We start from the raw sequence: 23027 nt of genomic DNA on the forward strand, positions 1-23027 counted from the left end.
AAATCATGAATGGTAGTCTACCACTATCTCTCAAGAGGAAGGTATATAACAGCTGCATCTTACCGGTACTTACCTACGGAGCAGAAACCTGGAGACTTACAAAGAGGATTCAACTTAAATTGAGGACGACGCAGCGAGCGATGGAAAGGAAAATGATAGGTGTAACCTTAAGAGACAGGAAGAGAGCAGAGCGGGTCAGGGAACAAACGGGGGTTAAGGATATCATAGTTGAAATTAAGAAGAAATGGATACGGGCCGGGCACGTAGCACGTCGGCAGGATAACCGGTGGTCATTAAGGGTAACTGACTGGATTCCAAGAGAGGGCAAACGCGTGAGGGCAAGACAGAAAATTAGGTCGGTAGATGAGATTAAGAAGTTTGGAGGTATAACGTGGCAACAGAAAGCGCAGGACCGGGTTGATTGGCGCAACATGGGAGAGGCCTTTGCCCTGCAGTGGGCGTAGACAGGCTGATGATGATGATGGATCTATTTCACCTGCTGCTCCATGTCCGCTGCCAATGTAATTGGCGAGAAGCCTTCTTGAATTACGCTCAGAATGAGACAGTCGGGCTATTCCCAAAAAAATCCAACCATGAAGTTGACTCTGCCCCGAGGGAGGTGTCCACTGCAATGACTGGGGTCGGAACACTAGTTCGCGAACTTGTGGAACGTCGGCGCCTTCGCTCGTGCAGCACTATGTGACCTGCTATGAAGATCGTTGTTGCCTCTGCTGAGTAACTGTGGTGGTCTGGCGTCAGACTATAGTTGGTAGAGCCAGGCAGAGTTGTGAAGTCGTGGGAAGCTGCCACCGCCTCTTTGTTATACTAATGTCCCGAAAACAGCTCTGGGACCAGCGGCTGCAGAGGTAAGGCCATAACCATGTGCTCTTCGACCACCTGCTCCCTCGGCTGCAGGAGTTGGCCGACGACCAACATGGCCACCAGCGAACCACCGAACGCGAGAAGCGCCGTTTCGAAGAATGCGATCCCAGTGCTCCACGACCTCTTGGCTGGCGGCTCAGTCGCGAGGCTGGTGTCCAGGTGTTGCGACGGGACGACAACAATGGTAGCATCCCCTTCAGCCTTATCCATTACTGTTTCCATGTCGCTGTGACTGACTGGCGGTGCTGCGCCAAGGCAACTTTGGCGCAGAGCTGCGGCGGCCGAGAAAGGCGCCAGCAGGGACTGGACCTCGGTGACGCCGGTGACTGACACCGAAGTTGGCGGGATCCAGTAGTGCGGTGACATGGCCGGCGCCGAGCTACTTCCTCGGGGGTGCTGCGTGACAGCACCTCTGAAGAGCAGCATGTCTTTCACGACACGTTAACATTTGAGTGGCTGCGGACCAGAGTACCAGGGCTTTTCACTGGCACTTCGAGAGAACTTTTCTGATATCTTGCGGCAGGCGTGGTAATCACACTGAATCCGAGAGTAATAGTAGTAGTAGTAGTATTATCCTCATGCGAGATAACACAGGCTTCTTCTTTGGCCTTGTACACGTGCGAAGCAATAAGCACGCCGTTGGTGCCGTTAGTGCATGAATACTTAGAACATTAATCGACGTTTATTAGGTACGTGTCAAAAAATAGCAGTGCAATAAAGAGAAAACGTGTTGGTCTTACCAAAGTAGGTTAACGCGGAGTGGAGAATGTTTAAATGGACAAAATTATCCATTACGGTGCTCTGTGACAGGAAAAATGTGAAACGACTGCTTGCATTGTTTAATAAATCTAGAAAAAACGGCAAAGCATTATATCGAAATAAAATTCTCGAGGTGACCATAATCCTTGACTTCTGTATCTGGTTGTGGCACTCGAACGTCGGTGGTTGTGTGGCTGCGTGTATTCCATAGGGTAATTGTGCGTTTTGCGCGCTGCCGAAGCGGATCTCAGAGACCACGTAGAATGCAGTGCGTGGCTGGGACCTGCTGTACCAGGTGCGCAATGATTTGCTCTGCTCAGAATCTTTTCAATGAGCTCAATGAATTAGCTTTCCATAATTAATATGACAGTTACCTCGTGTTAAGTTACGCTCAGATGTCATATGTATCCAGTTGAACTGCTAACTTGAACGATAGGCATCCATGTCTATTTCTTAGGATATTTTTCTGAATATACCGAAAATCGGAACTTCTCGACTGGATATGCTTGGAAGAGAAACAGGAGTGCCAGTAAGAAAAAGCTATGCGCGACATTAATTCATTACGTTATTTTGTATTTCTTAAAACCAATATATATCCCTATTGAATGAGTTGGTGGCACCTGCTCCTGAAAACACTGTTGCCCCACTTTTTTTTACCGCGATATACGGGATGAAAAATCTCACGCCAAGAGAGAGAGGGAAATAACTTTATTGTAGACCTGAGAAAACGGACCATGGGTGCCTTATGGGCCCCCTAGAGTACGTTCGGTGGCTCCACCTAAATCGGAACCGAGAAAGGCAGCGAGGGCTCGGACCCTGTGGACAGCGTTGAGTTGGTCCGTGATATCGGCGAGCTTTTCGAAAGGCAGAGTGCCATCATGAGAATGTCGGCAAATAGGTCATTGGAGTTCTTGAAAACGTGACTTAACCAGAAATGCTTTTATTAATGAGCGTAAAAACCTTCTTGGACAAAAAGTTCATTCAATGGATTTTTTACTACATAAGTTAATAGCTTTTCATAAAATTTTGCATCTCTTTCAGAAAGTTCTGCCACACGTTACATTCTTTGTAACACTTGAAGCTGAAAGCCTGTTTCACACTTGGTAGCACATAGTTACATAATCGGAGACGAGACTACCTGTAAGGCATTACGAGCCGCAGCATCAGAGGCACACATTAGGTTAGACTGATGTGTTGAGCTAATTGCAGTGTCCCCCCACTTTTTATTTTGATTACCTGATAGGATATGCGCAACACAGCAGGTCAACACCTTCTGAGCAGCTGTCCGGGAATTCGAAGCTAAAATTTATCCTTGGCTGTGATGGCTGAAGCTACACAAGGCATGACAAATTATACGGTGTCGCATCACCTCGTTTGGACTAACCGCAGAGCCGGTAACAAGCACCGCGTTCCTCCATTTAAGTTTGTCTTGCAGCAGCTGAACGACTTCATGACGCTGCCATATCAGTTTCTATCGATTTCCGTGGTACGAAGATTTCAACACTATGAAGGACCCTCTGTAGCACGGTGAGAAAAACGTTCATGTGCCTCTCTTTTGTGCGGTCCTCATGGTTCAAAATTCTATGAACACTGGTTCCGCATGTCCAGTTATTTGTTTGGTCGAGCACGAAACTATAAGGAAGAGAGAAATGTGCATCAGTAACTGTGTGCAAGAAAAGATGGGTACTTCATTGCACCGGAGGCATCACATATAGGAGCTCAAATCGCTGCGAGTGCCCACTCCCGAAAGTCGCATGCCACCGTTTTTTCAACACACCTCAAAACTTTGGGAATGAGCTGCTGTAAAAAAAAAACATGTAGGGAAAGGTGTTACAGCTCCACTAAAGTGGAACCTGGAAAAGGTCGAGGCGTGCAGTGTGCGCCGGTGTTTTCCACAGCAAAATCTATACTATTTACTGCTTTACTCGCCATTGACATACTAACGCACCCTCACTGTGCAGATGTGTTTCAAGAAGTGGTGTTTCAAATAGATGGCTTTACCGTAGAGATTCGCGTTTGTGCCTATGGTTTTGGATAAGAAACTTGAGAGCCTTGGTAAATTTCCTTGGAGATTCCGACACCGCTGCTAAGCCAAACAATGTTTTAGACAATAAGGACGAACCTTTAGCACATAATATGCATACTATGGACCGGTGGCGAGTACTGGGATTTACCGAATTTTTAGGGCGCATCTTCTTTTATTATTGACAGTGACGACGGCATGACACGCTGACAAGGCGAGACCCTAAGCTGCTGCGCCCCTAATAGCGCGTGACACTAAGACGAATCAAACGCGACAGCATAGAGTGTGTTCACTTCATGATAGCTAGCGCTGGCAAAGAAACATTTTGCTCATATGCTACTGATATAGGATATGTGTGTACTTACTAGTAGCTGCTAACTACTCTGCAACGTGGTTCGAAATCTCATTCTTGGAAGCCGTACTATTCTAACGGGTGTGCATCTTGTAGCACAGCAATGAATGATTCTTAATGGCATTCATCAGCGTCTCAGGTGGCATTTTAGTCACCATGGTGCAGATGTATAATTTCACGACCGGTTGCTTACAAGGCGAAAGATGTTCCGCTATCGCGTGGCGAAAAAAATTGGTCCGAGACCGATTTTCTCGACGCCAGGTTTTCCGGCCGCTTAGGCGGTGGAAGGAGCGTATATCTGGTGAATTCCACCGCGTTCACTCTCTTTTGGGCCGAGTGCGAACGCGCCTTTAACACGGTTGCTAGGATTTAACACGGTTGCTAGGATATCTAGGATTTTTCCGAAGCAGTTTCAAGCAAGCTGGCGTGGCTCCGGCAGAACACCTGATTGCCACGCATTATGCCTGTGGGGGATTTGTGCCCGAACCCCAGGGTTTTAAAGTAAGCCAAGCGTCTACGAGTTAGATTTCGGTAGTGGCGGTGAGTGTACAGAAAAGCGGGTATACAAAAGTAGGCCTTTGAAGGGGCTCCGGTCCCTTGTGTATTTTATGCTGTTTCCAATAACTGATGCCCTCTCGATCATCGGCTTGTCGGTGATCAGTCTTTTCTGAAATAGAAATCTGATGTTTTTTAGAGGTCACTTGTGATTTCTTGTTGCCACATTTCATTTTTGTCTTTCATTGTTGCATTTCATTGGGCGTGGGAGAGAGAGAGAGAAAGCTCTTTAAGGAAAAACAGAGAATTCTGCCGTTGTATATAAAGGCGCCTATATGCTACTCCGTATAGGGGAAGGGGATTGAGGACAGAAAGGCAGAGGAGGGCAGGAAAGGAGAAAAATAAAAATAAAATACGACCGTGGTGTGTCCATGTCACAAGGTAATGGTTGTGATGTAAGTTATATTACACTTCATCGATTAGCCATCGACGAAGCCTATATAAACATAATGGAAGAAATCTACAGCGCATCCACAGCCACTATAGTCTTTCATAAAGAAAGCGACAGAATCCCAATAAAGAAGGGCGTACGACAGGAAGACACGATCTCTCCAATGCTATTCACCGCGTGTTTACAGGAGGTTTTCTGGGCCCTAGATTGGGAAGAATTAGGGATAAGAGTTAATGGAGAGTATCTCAGTAACCTGCGATTCTATGATGACATTGCATTGTTGAGTAACGCGGGAGACGAATTACAGCTCATCATTACTGAACTGGATACGGAAAGTAGAAGAGTAGGTCTGAAAATTAATATGCATAAAACTAAAGTAATGTGGAACAATCTTGGCAGAGAACAGCGCCTTGCAATAGGTGGCGAGACGCTGGAAGTTGTAAGGAGTACGTCTACTTAGGACAGGTAGTAACCGCGGAGCCGAACCATGAGACTGAAATAACTAGAAGAATAAGGCGGGGTTGGGCCTCATTCGGCAAGCATTATCAAATCATGAAGGGTAGTCTACCACTATCTCTCAAGTGGAAGGTATATAACAGCTGCATCTTACCGGTTCTTACCCACGGAGCAGAAACCTGGAGACTTACAAAGAGGGTTCAACTTAAATTGAGGACGACGCAGCGAGAGATGGAAATGAAAATGATAGGTGTAACCTTAAGAGACAGGCAGAGAGCAGAGTGGGTCAGGGAACAAACGGCGGTTAAGGATATTATAGTTGAAATGAAGAAGATGAAATGGATATGGGCCGGGCACGTAGCACGTCGGCAGGATAACCGGTGGTCGTTAAGGGTAACTGACTGGATTCCAAGAGAGGGCAAACGCGTGAGGGGAAGACAGAAAATTAGGTGGGTAGATGAGATTAAGAAGTTTGTGGGTATAACGTGGCAACAGAAAGCACAGGACCGGGTTGATTGGCGAAACATGGGAGAGGCCTTTGCCCTGCAGTGGGCGTAGACAGGCTGATGATGATGATGATGATCGATTAGGTTAATGTCCTCGAGGAATATGAACAGAAATTTTAAAATCTGATGTTGCTGAGAACAAGAAGACGTAGGTCCAAGTACTTTTCCTAAATCTAGCGGTGCTTGGAACTTGAGCATATACTACTTTTGAGGCAAGTTTTTTCTTCTCTGTATGCCTGCCAATATAGGAAAATGTGTTCTATTGATTCGAATGCACAACAGTTGCCACACTGTGGGTCAGTGGTCAAACCAAGGCAGCACATGTAGCTATTGCTCAGTGCTGCGCTGAATCAAAGCCAAGGGCAGAGCGTCTCAAGGTGACGAGGAAGGTGATGCGGAAGTCTTGATTTTAAGTCAGGATCCATGGAGTAGAAAAAAGGCCCTGAGGCGAAAGATTCCATATTTCATTCCTTTCTCCGTGGGCGTACTTCTTTGCAATTGCTGATGCATCTGATTTAGTGAAGTATGTTCGCGGAATTTTCCTTGAATACAAACCTCTATGTGCAGCTAGATACGATTTTCATTGTTTCACGCACGACAGTTGTTGCTGCCTGTAGAAACAGAACCGTTATGCCGCTATGCCCGAGGGTGACGGTCCAACTCCCGGCATGGGAGAAGGATGCTTGCCCCCATTTCCCTAATATGAAAAGGGCTCCTATTTTTTGCAGTCATTGCAGTTTTTCGCTCACAGAGAACGCCATTTTTTTTCTTTCATAACCCATGCCGCCGACACTGACGCCGAGGACTACACCGAAATTTAAAACAATACTTAGTCAGCGTGCGAGGGGCGTTCGAATAGTTTGTGTTTTTATTGCCGTATATTAACGCGAGAGCGTTAAAGAGCTCGTATCGCAGAAATTCCGCCGTCGGCGTCGGCACCGTTGGTTGTGAGCGAAAAATCATCATCTTGTCCGTGACCGAAAAATCTAAAAAGCTGGAAATAAATTATAAAAATGTTTGGGTCCGAGTGAGAATCGAACCCGGGCCGTCCGCGTGGCAAGCAGGTGTTTACCACACAGCCACGCCTCTGCTTGGAGCTGCACTGAAAGTAACTTTCATGCTTCCCAAAAATACGCGTCCTGTATACAGGTTGTGGGAATCGAGCGCGCCCTTCCTTTTGGCGCCTCGTTCCCCAGCTAGCGCGCGTGTTGGCCCCGCGCGGCTCGAGCGCCGGGAACCGCCGTTAATCGGCAGTATGGCGACCACGGCGGCAGCGCCAGGCCTCTTGGTCTGGTGCGAGCCATGCGTCAGCTTCCCGGCGCGCGTACGGGCATGCCTGGACATGCCCACATGCTCACGCCACCAAGCTAGCTTCCGTCACTGCGCAACGCCTGTCTTCATTGGCCGCCAGTGATAACCCCCTTCCCCCTTGTGCTCGCTTCTGTCGGGCCCTGGCTTGCTCAGCAGGAGATGCTCCCAGGCTAGCACGAGAGGTTGACGCGCTGCTCTAGCAGGCGGCTTCTCGTTCGTGTGCTCGACTGCTGCCCTTTGTGTGATAGTCGTAGCGCCGCTGGCAAGCGTACTCGATCGGTCTTGCGGAGTTCCCTTTACGGCCTGCAAGCCCGTGACTGTCGTACTGTGCTGAATCTTGGGTTAATAAACCCGTGTTGTTTGTTGACCCCAGGAGCTCCCCAGGAGCTCCCCAGAAGCTCCCCAGGAGTCTTTTAAGGTGGGGGTACCCCGCAGTCTAAGGAAAGCCACCGTCGGCTAATTCCACGACTCGTGGTTGGCTGGACGTGCGAGTGGCCGTAAGACTTACTAAAAGTTGTGCCGCTCTGCTACCAGGCCAGGCACAAACGTGACGCTCTTCACTCCTCGTGTGACAATGCGTGCAGTCTCGTGCGGGCAAGACCCCGGGCTCATGCAGCCGTCCTCAAACTCTTTCGTTGCCCGCAGCAGCGACTTGGGAAGGGAGGCGGCGGTCACACAGCCGCAGGGAAACCGTAAGGCTGGCCCCAAGTCACGCCACCGGTAGAACCTTTAAGCAACCTTTCTCCCACTAACAGGTAGCTGGACGTTCTTCCATACCATGACAGTGAATGGAGAATAAGCGCTAAGGTGCGGCGGCACACGTATGGAAGTGGTAGAAGGCCCTCTTGCCCGAAAATACCCTCTGACGTGTTGTCCAAGCCATAACCTGGCAAGCGCCCCTTTGTTGGGCAGCACTGTCAGGAAGGCACCCTTTTTGGCAAGCCGGCTATGCCGGGGGCATTTCTGTCCACTCCTGCGTCGCCCAGTCGTCTCCCTGCGCTTGGCTCTTCTGTGCCACCAGCCTGTTCCTGACCAGCTGGCCTGCCGTTCCCTGGTTGTCCCAGTTGTGGCCTGCTTCATGCCTTCTGCCCTGCAGCCACCTCCACCTTGCCTAACCCACCTGGCAGCTTCGGCAGCCGCCCTCGGCGACTGGTTCGCCCACTCAAGCTTTGGCCCAGGCCCGAGCGTGGTCGCTCCGGCCTCCGTTCCTGGCTGCCTGCTGTTCCGGCCTGCCGTTCCTGTGTGGCCCCCGTCCCAGCGACTTTCGGCGGTTGGCTGCCGCACGCAACTGGCAGCGACGCCTCGTACGTTCCCGGCTGCCAACCTCTCCAGTCCAGCGAACTTCAAGCGGGCTGGCTGCCCGCCCTGGTGCAGCTTCGCCCCGTTCCTCCTGGGTTGCGGACCTTCTTCCCGGCGGTGGGCTCTCCCTGGTGGTGGACCTTGTGGTGGAACTTGTGGTGAAACTTTCGGTGGAACTTTTGCGTTGCCATGGCCGACCTATGGACTTGTACCATCGGGAAGACGACACCCCCCCTGTTGGACTTTGCCCCGTTGGCCAGCACCCTTGCGGCTGAGCTGACCATGCCACTTGGCCTCGGACACCCTCTTTCACAGGCTGGCCTCGGTCTTTAGGAGGGGGGAATGTGGGAGTCGAGCGCGCCCTTCCCTTTGGCGCCTCGTTCCCCAGCTAGCGCGCGTGTTTGCCCCGCGCGGCTCGAGCGCCGGGAACCGCCGTTAATCAGCTGTATGGCGACCACGGCGGCAGCGCCAGGCCTCTAAGTCTGGTGCGAGCCATGCGTCAGGTTCCCGGCGCGCAGGCGCGCCTACGGGCATGCCTGGACATGCTCACATGCTCACGCCACCAAGCTAGATTACGTCACTGCGCAACGCCTGTCCTCATTAGCCGCCAGTGATAACCCCCTTCCCCCTTGTGCTCGCTTCTGTCGGGCCCTGGCTTGCCCGCAGGAGATGCTCCCAGGCTAGCACGAGAGGTTGACGCGCTGCTCTAGCAGGCTGCTTCTCGTTCGTGTGCTCTACTGCTGCCCTTTGTGTGATAGTCGTAGCGCCGCTGGCAAGCGTACTCGATCGGTCTTGCGGAGTTCCCTTTACGGCCTGCAAGCCCTTGACTGTCGTACTGTGCTGTATCTTGGGTTAATAAACCCGTGTTGTTTGTTGACCTCCTGCCTCGAGTGCCTTTTTTGCGCCGTGCCGGAGAATCGACGAACCCGGCCGTAGTGTCTTTGTTAGCTACGGCAGTGGAGAACGTCGCGTCCCTTGCCGGTCGTCTCGTAGGGTAAGCGTCTCGCAAACCTATCTCCACAAGGTGTCACAGTACGAGATGTAATAGCGCCGTAATATTGCGTGGTACAAGCGTACATTGCCATCGGGCGTCACATAATGTCAATATCATAATGACTTGGTGGTTTAAAGACAGCCACCCATTACAAAAGGCACACACATTACTACGCCCTTAAGGCCACGTAGTGGGGGCATCGCAACTTCGAAAAAGTTTCTGGTTTAAAGCATGCTACCCATTACATAAGGCACGCACCTTAGTGCGCGCATTCTGTTAAACACTTGTAGAGTTCGAAGTGCGCACTAGGGGCAGGATATCGCTATCGCGTTCAACTCTTAAAGGCGAAGCTTAAGCGGCCTCCAATTTTTTATCTGACGTGAAGACGATACGTACACACAAGGGCACAGAGATCTACAGGTTTCGTAGAACATAAAGATTGTATTCTAAGTGGCACCGCGGATACAAAAAACAAAGACCGGCAGCCGCCACCAGAAAAGTTGGCTCTAACATTAGTGGCAATTCCTTTTTTCAATACTTTAAGGGCACCAATTCAAGGACATTTATATGGAGTGAGTACCAGTGTAAAGGGACCATGACAACTCCCACCACTATGAAATCGTTTTGCAAGAAACATTCGGCTTCACAATGTTGACAGGAGCCTTGCGTAACAAGAAATGGAGTGCCTAACGCTAGTTCGATGGTGAGGCACAATTGAAATGCGTGATCTATAGTGAATGACGCACAGCAGACTGTTCAAGCACTACAACAGCATCTGTACGGCATTGCAGATTTTAGTAAACTGCCACTAATATACCATTTTCTTGCATGATCTTTCTTGTTCATGCCTATATTAAAAAATCATTTAAGACTCCCGTTGTTATACACTGATAGCACACATGACCACAACTTTCCTTGTACGTGCAGGCGCCACTTGACCAAAACTGTCCTAAACAGACTAACGAATATCCAGTGGAACCATGAATTCTTAGAAAAATTTAAGTGAACTACGCACTGCTTAGTGGGCTTCACGGGCAATACCCCTATTCAATAAAGGAATAAAACTTCCTTGAAGCGATAAATATTGAACCATACCTGCTGAATATTGCGAATGTTAACAGCATTACATATCATCATATAGTATGTAACACACATGTGCAGCAATACAGCACCGACAGTTCATAAGACGAACATATTCGCGTTCTGCTCCAAATTTAAGGCACCCCATCACGGTAAAAATAGCGCTTTCACTAGTTCAACTCTGGCGCAAGTGGACGTAGTGTGTAACTAAAGTTGAGTGATGGGCTCAGAACGTGGAATGCGCATGGAAGTTAAGCCGCGCTTTGCAGTCATATTAATGGCCATCCTTCATTGTTCTTTCTTCAATGCGCCAGAGACTCCTTCCAGCAGCTTATTCGGTAAAGTCTACTTGACTTACAACGGGAAATTGCACAACGTAAGCAAAATAAGACTGGCACAAACAATCACTTCAGTGTCACTTCAGTGTCACCAATCACTCTGGCGTAAAAGAATATACGTAAAAATATCGTCGATTGAATTGATGAAATTTTATGCCCCGCGTCACTATTTAGGCTTTTCCTTGTCGCCTAACGAGGGACGGCGAATCTTTGATGAGCTCCGCTTGCTAAGGGAATGCTGCGACGATTTCGACTGAGACTTGTCCGCCGCAGTTGATTGGTCAGTCGCTTGACTTGCCGCCGTCGGGGCCCTTGCCAAGTGACGCGATGCTGGCTCTACGCTTCGAAGTTGAGGCCGGCGGCGCGGTCGCAAGTCAGCCGGCTTCTTGCCCGACAAGTCGGTGAGCGACTTCACGCTGGGCCTCCTGCTGCCGGAGTGCGCTGCAGACGTGACGGGCTCGGACACCACCAGTCGATCGCTGGTCTGGGGAGGGTGACTTTCGGTAGGCAGGCTCGCTTTGCGGTGCGAAAGAGCGCTGTCTTCTTCGGGCTTCCGAGTGATGCTCTGCCGCCTCCTCAATCCAGTGGATGCTGTTCCAGCTGCGAAAAAACATCGCCTGTTCAGCTCTAGGCTAACTATAAAGGCGGCACTTCACTGAAAGGACGGCTTAAACACCGTAAGCTGACAACTGGTCATCAAGCAATCACTTGTGCAATGTCTATTCGCAATGCCCACGAAATGTAGGTGGCGCGCCGTTCGATTCTAGATTGCGCCATCAGGAGGGTCAACCCGTTTGTTAGCGTAGGAGCAGGTACGACGTGCGGACGTACGGCCCGTGCCACTTTCACCGGAAGAAGTCATGAGCTTCCTTGAAATGAATATGATACCAAAATACGTTTCCAAACCATGGACAGTGCTAAGTGCTCGCCACTAAATTATTTGCTGCGGTGTGAAAGGTTATATTTTACCTCCATTAGCTTGCATCAACATGTGAAATCCTGTGCGTGCTACGAGAAAAGTGCATGAACTAGAACTGACGTACGAACTGACCGGCACGCCGAGGTAGTAAGTACTGAGCCTCGCTGACGGATTTGCCGCAGTAGTAGGCCGCCAGCGAGTAGCGCCATCGCTGCTGCACGGGACCGCATGTTTAAAGTACGTGGTGATGGTTTGCAAACATATTACGCCGTCATTATTAGTTGCGTAGTCAGGAATGCCGAGTTACTTCTTCAAGAGAACAGAAGCACTTAACATCTTATTCAGTAGCGCTTCTGTCGCAGCCATGCTGAGACTCTTTAGTCGTGTGCAATTCACTTCACTCGTATGTTGCAGGTTCGATCAGCACGATCGAAATATGAATATCGAAAAGAATGCACACGTATGCTTTTCGCAACGTCGAAGAATTTATCAGACAACAATGCCGTTCTGAAGGTACCGGTGAAGTACAGAAGTTAGCTCAGAGGCTTGGATTGTGAACGTGACTGCACGTTTCACCGCACGAACCATTTCAATTCACTGGTCGAGCTCGAGTGTGTTGGCAGCTTGCGGCACTCCATAATATCCACAATAATTGCACTACATGCAATGCACAAGAAAAACTATGCTTTTATTTTCATCTCGTGCAAGGATACTATACGTTATAGGCTCCGTACAGTGAACAGGCGGCGCTGCTGAGCCGGAGCGGCGACGCGGCGCTCAGCGCCGCCCGTGGCGAGCGGCGTACCAACGGGGCGGTGGGAAAACGAAACCACGCGGATGTCCGCGTGTGTGCCCGCTATCCGACGTTTTGTGCGCGCGAAGTTGCAAGGCTGCCTGTTGCTTGGCGATTTCCCAAGTACTTTTTGCGGGGTTTAGGCCCATTAAAGGACTTCACGATTACTTTCATGGTGCCGCGTTAACCAGCGGAGAGAAGCTACATGCTGCTTCACACGTCCGCGACGTCAAAGAAGTGGACGGTGTGGACGTTCACGCGAAGTGCCGCTCGCAGCAAGGAAAACAGCTGTATGAAGTCATTCTTCACGTGAGTAAAGCCTATCGTTACATTAAAGCTGAAGTGACTGAACTGCCACCTTTAAAATGTTGTTTTGAATAGTTTGACCATGTTTTATTCGACGCCTCTCTGGGGGCAATGCGTGTCTCATTTCACCGTGGCGCATTGTTCGCCACGGCCTATATTATTCCATTTCCCCTTGTCGCACTCTCATTTCAGCTAGATAAACACTTCGATGTGAAGCGGGTACAACATGGTTGCTTTGAATTGTGACTTTGCTCGATCTGTTTTCAATCGATTGCGATCCGCGTATCGAGCTGGAGCTTCACGATCGCAGGCGAGTTGGTGTCAGCACAGTCATGACCAGTGCAGTAAAACAGCTCGACTCTGATAGTTTGCCCGTGTAGCGCCTACCATGGTTAATCGAAATTAAGATATTCGATCCGGATCGGGTACGATCTTTATTGATGGTAGCTGTGCGCCACTGTGGAGCTCTAACGCTGCGCGCGCGTCGGCGTAGTCTGGCGCGCTACACAGGGACCTACTTTGCGACCTAATCTGCACAACTACGCGTTGCCTCGCGTGACAAGCGAGACAAATGAGCTCTAATTTATTCGGTATTTTAAACATAAGCACAACATATCGAGTTTAGTGTCGAGTTGGTTGCTTTTAAACCACTGGCCCCAATATTCGCGAAACGTTGAATCCATGTTTATTTTGACATGGTGTCGAGCGTTTTCAGCAATTACATAAGCTTATTGTATGCGGGGCAATTACACTAAAATCTTACCTATCGTTCTGTACATGAACATGTTTGCCTAACTTACCGCAACTGAACCAATCACCGTTCGTATTACCTTTGAGCTTGACGCAGCAGTATCGCCGGTTCCAGGGGCGTTTTTTCACGCCTCCACCACTTCCTCCCGAGGCACAAGCCATTGCACCGTCCCAAAGTGGTCCCAACACGTGTCACAAAAAGGAGAAACGAACGGAAATGGCCCCGAACGTGGACGACGCTACGCACAATGCGCGGGAAACGAATGCGCTTCAGTCGGCTTAGCCGCAGCACACCGCCCCGTTGCTTTCGCGTCGCTACGGCAGGTGGCGCCAGGGTCGCCGCAAACTCCACTGTACGGAGCCTATATACAATCAAAGTGACTTGCGAGCATGAGAAAACATTAAAGGGGACGTGAAGTGCAACTCGCTCCTCGTGAGTTAGCAGCTGATCGTTCATCGTCGCTGTTACTCTCGGTGCTTTCACAGCCTTCTACTTCCAGAAGAATTTCCTCCGCCGAACGACTTCGACCACTCAGCGTCACCATGTTTATAATTAGAGAGACGTCTGCGCGCGGAAAACGTTGTGCTCTCAAACCGGTCAACAAGCACATAGGAAATCGCTTACATTGTGTGGGCACCTATCAACAAACGTACGAAAACAAGCCGCGCAGCGCTCGCTATGAAACCAATACGACACTTGTGACGGACGGCGTTGAGAGCGTGCGCTCGCCGAAAGGCGTGGAGCGAACGGGTCTTCTAATAACTGAAACGTCGCTCGCACGATACATAACAGCGCTTTCCTGACATAAAAGCCCTATTTTCATGTTTTGCCAACTTGAGATGAGCACATCGCAAGCCCGCGCGACCTCCCGCGTACAATGTTACGCGATTCATGCACTACAAAAAACACTGACGAATGCTATATGCAAGTAAAACAAGGTGTTTCAACTGAAAATGTCAGACAGTAACATTGAACTAACCTATGTGGCTAGAGAAACACTCGCCAAGCCATGTGTACCCTTTACCAGAGCTTAAAGTCATGGGGGACTCGGGCCCCCTTCTATTTCTTAAGGAAGGGCTGCATGTATGTGTGTAGGTATGTATATATGTAGTCGCCTTCTGAGGACCCCCCCTCAAATGAAGGGAGTCTTTAAGCCCTGCGCCATGGGCTATCATTGAAAGCGCGAGTTGCCACTATTTTCAAGAAAGCTCCGCGTCTCTCAAGAATGAATCAGATTTCTCGTATCACGGGGGCCCGATTTGTTCAGTGATGCAGAGAACATGCAAACTCGTAGTGTTCCTTTCTTGACAAAGTGTTAACACTGAGGCTAGCACAGCCGAACAAGGGAGCGACTGCGTATTGCTGCCATTTTGTCTTGTTTTAACCCTCCTCGAGGAGATGCTTCTGAATTCCGCTTGGTGGCGCGACAGTCTATGGGCATTTCGAATTCTTCCTATATACATAACAAAGAGAACCCGTCGGTTTCATGTCAGGAATGGCATTCGCGTTTATGCATGTCGCGGTATCCAATGAAGGGACCGAGGCAGCGAGCGCAGTCTGTCAAGGAGGGGAGGCAGACAGACGGGAGGTGAAGGTTAACGCTCTTGGACACAAATAATACCTGCTCTCCTGTACGTCGTGCGACTTATAATGCGTGAAGTTAACGTAGCAACATGGTGCGAAGCGGGTCGCAGAGGACAGCACACTAGAGTGCGGCTGCCATGGTAGCTTAAGAGGTGAGGCGTCCTTCTGCTATGTTCAATGGCACTGGTTCGTTCCTTGGCCACGTGGGCCACATTACCATGAGGGCGGGATGCAGGAACGCTCGTGCATTTAGATTTCGGTGCAGTTTCATAATCACCAGGTGGTCTAAATTAATCGAGGGTTTCCCAATACGGCGTGCCACATAACCACATCATGGTTTTGGCGCGTGAAACGCTATATTACAATTCTAAGGGGGGACGTGTACACCCTCGCAAGCGGAAGACGCGTTATATCTCCGCAACATAGCGCTCTGACTCCTCAAACTCGAATGCCAGAAAAACGGCTGTAAAAGATGGCAATGTCAACTGATGACAAAGTAGGTGGCATTGTGTACGCTGATGTGCTCATTACATCCGTCACAATGTGCAAGAAAGACGGCTAGCGACTGCAAATTGTAAAGTGAAGAAAAACAATGCATATAAAATAGGTTTATAAAGAGCCATCTTGGGTTTCACTTAGAGAACAAAACGCTGGAGGACGGGCGAGATTGTCTACTTGTAGATTTGGGAAGCTTATTAATGACTGCTATTGTAAAAAAGACATAGTTTCGCCGTAAGGGCGAAGCAAAGAATTCCATAGAAAGAAATTGGAATGTCACAAGTATAACGACAAGCAGCTTCAAATTTACTGCGCGGCGCTCAAGCACAAAGAACGCACAAGAAGAACACACACCGGACAAGTGCGAACAAGTAACTGTTACAGCTCGACACTTGCAGCGTGCTGCTCAAGCACAAAGAAGGACGCTCGAAAAGAACACACAGGTATACACAGAACAAGCGCGAACTAACAACTGTCAGTGTTGTTACTTCTTTGTGTTTGAGCAGCGCGCTGGAAGTGTCGTCTATGCACAACCGAACGCTCTCTAATATTTCTCTGTTTTATTCTTTAAAACTGCGCCGCATAGAGTGATCCCTTTGCAAATCCTGCCGCGCGGTGCCGTACGACATAATGTGTGCTTGGTGTTCCATATCGCGAGTGGGTACAGAAAGGGGCGACTTTGGCGTGCGCGTCTCAAGGGCAGTTTTGAAATTAAAAAAAAAATAAAGATCTTGGAGCGTTGCTTTAAAGCGCGCCCTTCGCGCCATCTCGCGAGTCATAGAACATGCTGAAGCACCTCCTGATCTGCTATGAGAATGATGTTGTGTTGTGTTAAGTCGGAGTGAACCTTTTAGAATGATGAACTCACCCGGCTTGGAGCATTTTTGGATCTGCTTACCGCCAGCGGTAAATGGTATATATAAATAGCTCGCCGTTAGCATGGTGGCAGACGCATGACGCGTGGTACAGCTCGCACGGTTTTAATACCGAAACAGAAGATCCGATGAAATTACAAAGTGTGACGGCATTTAGACCAGTTAGCCTAACTAACGTAGAGCATAAGATATTAATGAAAGTATTGGCAAAGAGATGACAGAGAGCTATGAAGGAACTAATTGGCCCCCACCAGACTTGCGGGGCAAAGGCAAGGAAAATAATGACTAACATACACAAAGCACGATCAATCATTGAGTGCTGTGGGCCGATGAATCTCAATGTTGCAATGTTGCAAATTGACCTTGAGAAAGCATTTGACCGTGTGCCACATGACCTGCTTCTTTCAATACTTGAATATGTTAACGTCGGCAGTTTGATATGCGAATGGCTTACACAGGATGCACAACAAGACAGATAATAAATAAATCAGTGGGTGAGCGTATACCGGTGCTTCGATTAGTAAGACGGGGATGCCCACTATCGCCCCTACTATTCGCTATTTTTATTGAGGCATTCTGTTTAAGCGTAAATAAGAACACCTCGATACGCGGATTTCATTTACATAAGGCCGAGGTTAGCATTCTTGCTTACGCTGATGACATCGCAGCTTTCTGTACCAGTTATGATAGTATAATGCATGCCGTCGCTGCCGTGAAAAGTTTCTGTCAAATTAGCGGTAGCGCCGTAAATTGGGATAAATGTCTTGCTTTCTGGCATGGGGAATGGGACGTCACACCAGGAAGGTATTTTATGAACATTCAGTGGCAAGAAATGCCAGTAAAGTATTTAGGAGTGCCGCTGGAGAACTACAGTGAGAGCGAGTCATATTGGAAAAAGAAACAGAGGTGTTACGAGATAAGACGGACAAATGGAAGGGTTGGGGTATGTCAATACTAGCGTGGGCCACAACGTGCAACTTGTTTCTAGTAAGCAAGCTATGGTGCGTAATGCAAGTGTTACATTGCAGTAGAATAAACGTACAAAAAATACACAGAATATTTGCCGTCTTCATTTGGAGCACTGTCTGGGAAAAATCAAGTCGCACGAATCTTTTCAGGAAAGTACCAGGTCGGGGGCTTGGTTTAGCTCGTATGTACATACGTCAACTCGTCAATCGTTTAATATTCCTCCGCGATACCAATGACCCTTTTCTGAGGACAGTGATACAACTGAGGCTGTGTAGAGTCCTACCGGGATTTATAGTTCCGTCACAAAGTGTGCAAGGACCCATAAGGTCTTAAATAAGTCGTTTCATCCTTCAATTCCTTGTCAGTGCGTTTTTCGTTTGAATACTTGACTAAGGTGTCACGTAGAAAATTAGAAAATTGTATAAAAGCCTTGTTGATATTATATTGCTTGTGCTGTTGTACCGTGAGCTATATTCTGCAGGCCCAGACCAAGATGTACTTAAACGCGTGGAAAGAGTGCTCGGAGCGGCAGGAGTTACAACATTCTGCTTTAAATTGCACACCGGCACTTTATCAGTTAAAATATGGTTGGAAGATAAAGGATTATTTGTACCATGGAGCACAGAATGTTTCCTATGCAAAAAAATGGAGATCATTGAACTTGTTTTCATGGACTGCTGGAAGGGGGATGTTTTTCTGGGACATATTACAAAAAACTCTAAAAAAGAAGTTACCGTTAAATACACAAGGAATCCGGTTTCTCTCCATTTAAAATGAAGATTGCGTACCTTACAACCTTATTATGCTCCTGGGCCTGTATACTATATGGCAAACCCGAACGGCCTTTCACAATGCCGATGTGGAAGTCAGACCTGTTCGCGATCACTTTCGCGAATTTGTGTCTCGTTTTGTTGAAATGAAGAAAGTACAGATGGATGTACCGGAGCGGGTTCCCAGAGTGGAGTCGTTGTTACGCATGCCAAAGGTTTAACAAGCAGTCAGCTAACAGCTGATGGTGTATCATTGTACTCTTACCTCGTTGACGAATAGTGTGTGAAAATACTTGTGTGAGGAAAGAAAAAAAAAGATGACGCGTGGTACAGTCGGCTAAGGCTGCGCTCTGTTTAGCGAGAGGTCGCAGGTACGAATCGCCGGTCGCTCACTTCGCATTTTTTTCTCAAGATTTATTGTTCTTCTGGCTTTTTTATATATATACATATACGGGACATGACGGCGACGGAGCAAATCCGTCGCCAGTGTCTATATATTTGACATTGCAATAAATTTTTAAAAGGGTCAGGAACCACCTCTCAGGCTTAGCAAGAAAACACATACTGCGTATTAGTGGATATGAGACATTGCTATGAACATGTCTGCCATTAAGCCTTGTAGCTGTGCGCGACAAGGATACCTTACAAGTTGCCATTTACTCAGGCGCCCTCCTTTCATACAGAGGCCTGTGCTCACTCTCATAGGAGCTGCCGGTGCCCGCTGTTCGATGTGGAATAGCGGGTAGCATGCTATTGCTCAATATCCGACATAAACCAAGTGCGGTGTTTGCATCAGATGCGTTTGTTTTCATCAAATGCCGCCTCCTCGTTGCAACAAGCGCATTGTCCCTGATATTGCGCAGTGCTCCATATTATGCTTGCAATACACAGTGAGCGACAATTGCGCTCAAAAATAACGAGAGAGAGAGAGTGATCGCGTTTCTTCACGCGCACTCAAGGGGAATGCTGACGGTACTTAATTCTCTTGTACCGTCCCTCCCTGCTTAGCTTCCAGCGCGGACGTCGGGACGAGAGAAGAAAAACAGGGCTTAAACCGCGCGAAAAAGTCCTGTAACTCCGCTGGCTCTTGACAGATTCGAGAATTTTTGCGGCAATTGATTCGTGACGCAATAAATTCCCACGCTGAGGTGATTCAATGATTATTGGAAAAATGGTTCATGACGCATGTAACTGTACTGAAACAGACGCACACCACCAACATGATGACTCACATGAAATACACAGTATCTGACGGGGGTCTTCGATAATTATCACCAGAATGATAAGCCCAATACGCAATCTGTACTGCACTATCGGAGCACGATACACGTTCCGATAGTGCATTGCGGGGGCGGCTTGAAGTGGCCACTCGCACATGCTTTATTTTGCTTTCAGCGTACTTAACCTTCTGTGTTGCGAAATCTTTGTTGCGACAACTTATGCGCAGCAAAACAAAGCCCAATCAAAATACAAGAACAGCGGCGAGACTAATATCGAAAATCTTATCAGCGGATCGGAAGCATCGGCTATATATTTATGCGCGGGTCAGGATACGTTCCAACACAATCACTGGTGCTCGCATGCTTTTCAGAGCTACTCCGCTGTTCACGTCGTCTACATAGGCTGATACTTGACTTGATATGTTGTAGAAGGGGTAGGGATCGGGTTGACGGTCGACGAGCCTGTCCACGGCAGGCGCCAACGCGTTCACATATCCGATGCAATGCGGCGGTAGAGAAGGCGCGAGTGTGCATTGTCACGAGCGAATGACTGTGTCGAGAATGGTGTAGCGCTTGTCATGAAGACAGCAATGGCCATTGAACGCCTTCTGAGTAACTCGTGCGTTGTTGTTTATCATGCCTAATGCGCCTGAAAGCAGTACTATTTGTACGACCACAGTGAGCAGTCAGTGGGTGAAGGACAACAATTTGGTGAATCCTGGAGATACCATATTTTTAATATCTCTGTCTGCATTCCCCATGCGTATTGGCTCAATTACAACTCAAGGTTGCGAAAGGTTAAGCCTGGCGTCTACTTAACACTCCTATTATAGTCTATATATACAGCAGCAGGTCTAACGGTTGCTGTGGCCCCTCGCCTGACATTTTAAATGCGAATGCATTTCTTAGTCAGTCGGGCTATGTAAGGCATCCGGCGTTGTCCGCGCGCCGGCAGGTGTTATCTCTCCGCTCTCACTCCCTCTCCCATAGCAACAGCTGCGGGCGCGCACACTTATCCTCGCCCCTAGCAACCGGAGCATGTGGTGCGAGAGAGTGTAGGAGAGGGTAGGTGCAGTGCTTTGCCGCTCCTTCTCTCGCCGTTCGCTCTCTCTCCTCCCTGCGCACCACTCTCCCGTCCGCTCGCGCCTCACTCTCGACCGTTCTCGCCTTTACCCGAAACTGTGACGTGCGCATGCTTTTCAAAGACCCTTTGACTGTACACTTTAGCGACCACAATGCTGTGATTATGGCCGTCAGGTACAATGACAACACAAACAGGTGCTGATGAATGTGTAAATAAATGGTTACGGTACAAATCCTCGTCTCGTCAATGATTTACGCCATTAAAATTACTACGCCGTGTACTCTCGGCGCAAGAAATGCATTCGCATTTCCTCACAATTCCCTTCGGGGATGTGGGGACATTTGTAATGTATGTGCAACAAGTTTTCAGTGTAGAGATGTGCTCTCGAGAAAAAAAAACGCCTTTTTGTCGTTTTCACTCAGAGTATGCTGGTTGGTTCCGGCCGCGTTATTTCTGTCGCCTGCTCTAATCAGTTCATTTGGAAATGATTTCTTTAATATTATTTTGCAGCATACATAAAAAGCATTCGCGAACGCCAGATAAAATGATACTCTGAATGGCTGAGCAATCGCTGTATGCTGCTCGATGCTCAGCCAAGAAAAAGAGCTTGCGATGCGCTCCTAGGCTGGGGTGCGTTTGATTTCGCTAAATTTCAAGGGGCTTAAATAAACTCAGCGATGGTCACGTATGGTAGGCACATCGCTTAGTTCTCTTTGCGAAAAAGTGTTCTCGTCTTTTTTTGTTATTCGGGTGTGGTCACTGGGTATGTCAATTCCAAACGCTATTGGCGTTTTGTCCAGAGAATGCGTGCCTAGAATCATGTTACTATTAATATCGCGATGATGTGGGAGAAAATGCCGGATGAGAATGATTGCGAATTGCTCACGTGGGCGTTCTTGGGCGTCTCTCTACAAGGCAAGAGAGTACAGGTACGTGGATCTGAGAACTGTTAGGACAGCGTTGCCTAATTTCGAAATCATCATGGCTATTAGCAGCACATGTTAGAGGCGATTTCTGTGCGCCATGTTATAAACTTGTTGGCCTAAATGAATATTAAACTCCATATACAAAGGGAGGCGGGTACCAAACGTAGAGCAGTACACAAGGTCTTCACCCACGGCATTTTATCGGTCTTGCATAAGCATAGGTTTTCATAGCTGGGCTCGTTGGCAAATTCGAAGTTACGGTGACCTGTATGACGACGGGACAAGAAAATATGCTTTCTGTGTAGTTTGCGCTAAATCACGCATTGATAATCTGCGCTTGTGTGTGTTGTCCCATTTTGGTGCCGTCCAACCTGGGTGGAATATGCATGTTTTCAAAAAAGTGCTTTTCCTGAAGAAGGGTAGCGGTTCGGGCTAGATGGTATTGCACGATATTTAGCGTAATGGCGACAGAAAGGACGAAAGTGACTGTCGTTCGCTTCCTGGTCTCTGACGTTTTTCCGCGCTATTACGCTAAAGATACTTCTGGAGGTCAAACGTGAACGTATAGAGCGACCCGAGACATTACATTCATTTTTCTGCGTATGTAGCGCTTTATTGACACTTGGCGCAGACACTAATTTCGCTTTCGTAGGAGGCTGCATGTACTTTACATTGTCTTCTGACTCTCTAGCGCCATCGAAGCTCTTGAAGCACACAAGGCCATTCAGCGAGTAGTGCTCCAAAGTGTCTTGACGATCTGGTTGATGATTCCCATGTGAAATTTGTTTTCTCTGCACGTTCAGCTTCTGTAGTGGGCTGTTTTCTGAGAGTATTACTTAATCGTGAAGTGACATCATATATGTAATAATAACTTCAGACGTACACAGCCGAGAACTCATCCTGCAATGTGGTGCGCATAATAGTTCTATCATACAATCAATATTTCCTGACCTATCGCGGGTTTAGATTTTAACATAACTACCTAAAATAAATTTTTCAGGCACACTGCGGTGGTGCTTATACTGATTGTGTGATGTTGATCGCGTGTCTTTAGGCTGTGATTATTTAGTATGATTGGTGTATTTCCATTTTCGATGCCAGCGATAGAATCCTTGCGGATGCTAAACAATTGTCCTCATATAACGGTGTGTACAGTGTGAGATCCATAGGGCGATATTCGTTTGATAATCTACGGTGGCGCTGCAGCAAATCAGAGCATACACAGTGTTACGCACTGATCATTGGAATAAACGTCCCAATCGAAGCCGTTTTGCGCTCACAACGCCCAGTGCTTAGCGGCGACATATACTGCAGGGGCCTTTCTCGCCAAAGCAGTGCTACAGGAGAAGACGAAGGAGGAATAATTAGCAGACGCTGCAAGCAGAG

The 23027-nt window shown here is 48.4% G+C and overlaps 1 protein-coding gene across 1 annotated transcript in view; it reads right to left on the bottom strand.

The window, feature by feature from the left end:
- The window catches only part of LOC119385473 (uncharacterized), a 58780-nt gene that overhangs the window by 25520 nt on the left and 10233 nt on the right, over positions 1–23027 (bottom strand). The window lies entirely within an intron of this gene.

This window comes from Rhipicephalus sanguineus, chromosome 3 (genome assembly GCF_013339695.2).
Source record: "Rhipicephalus sanguineus isolate Rsan-2018 chromosome 3, BIME_Rsan_1.4, whole genome shotgun sequence".
NCBI lineage: Eukaryota > Metazoa > Arthropoda > Arachnida > Ixodida > Ixodidae > Rhipicephalus > Rhipicephalus sanguineus.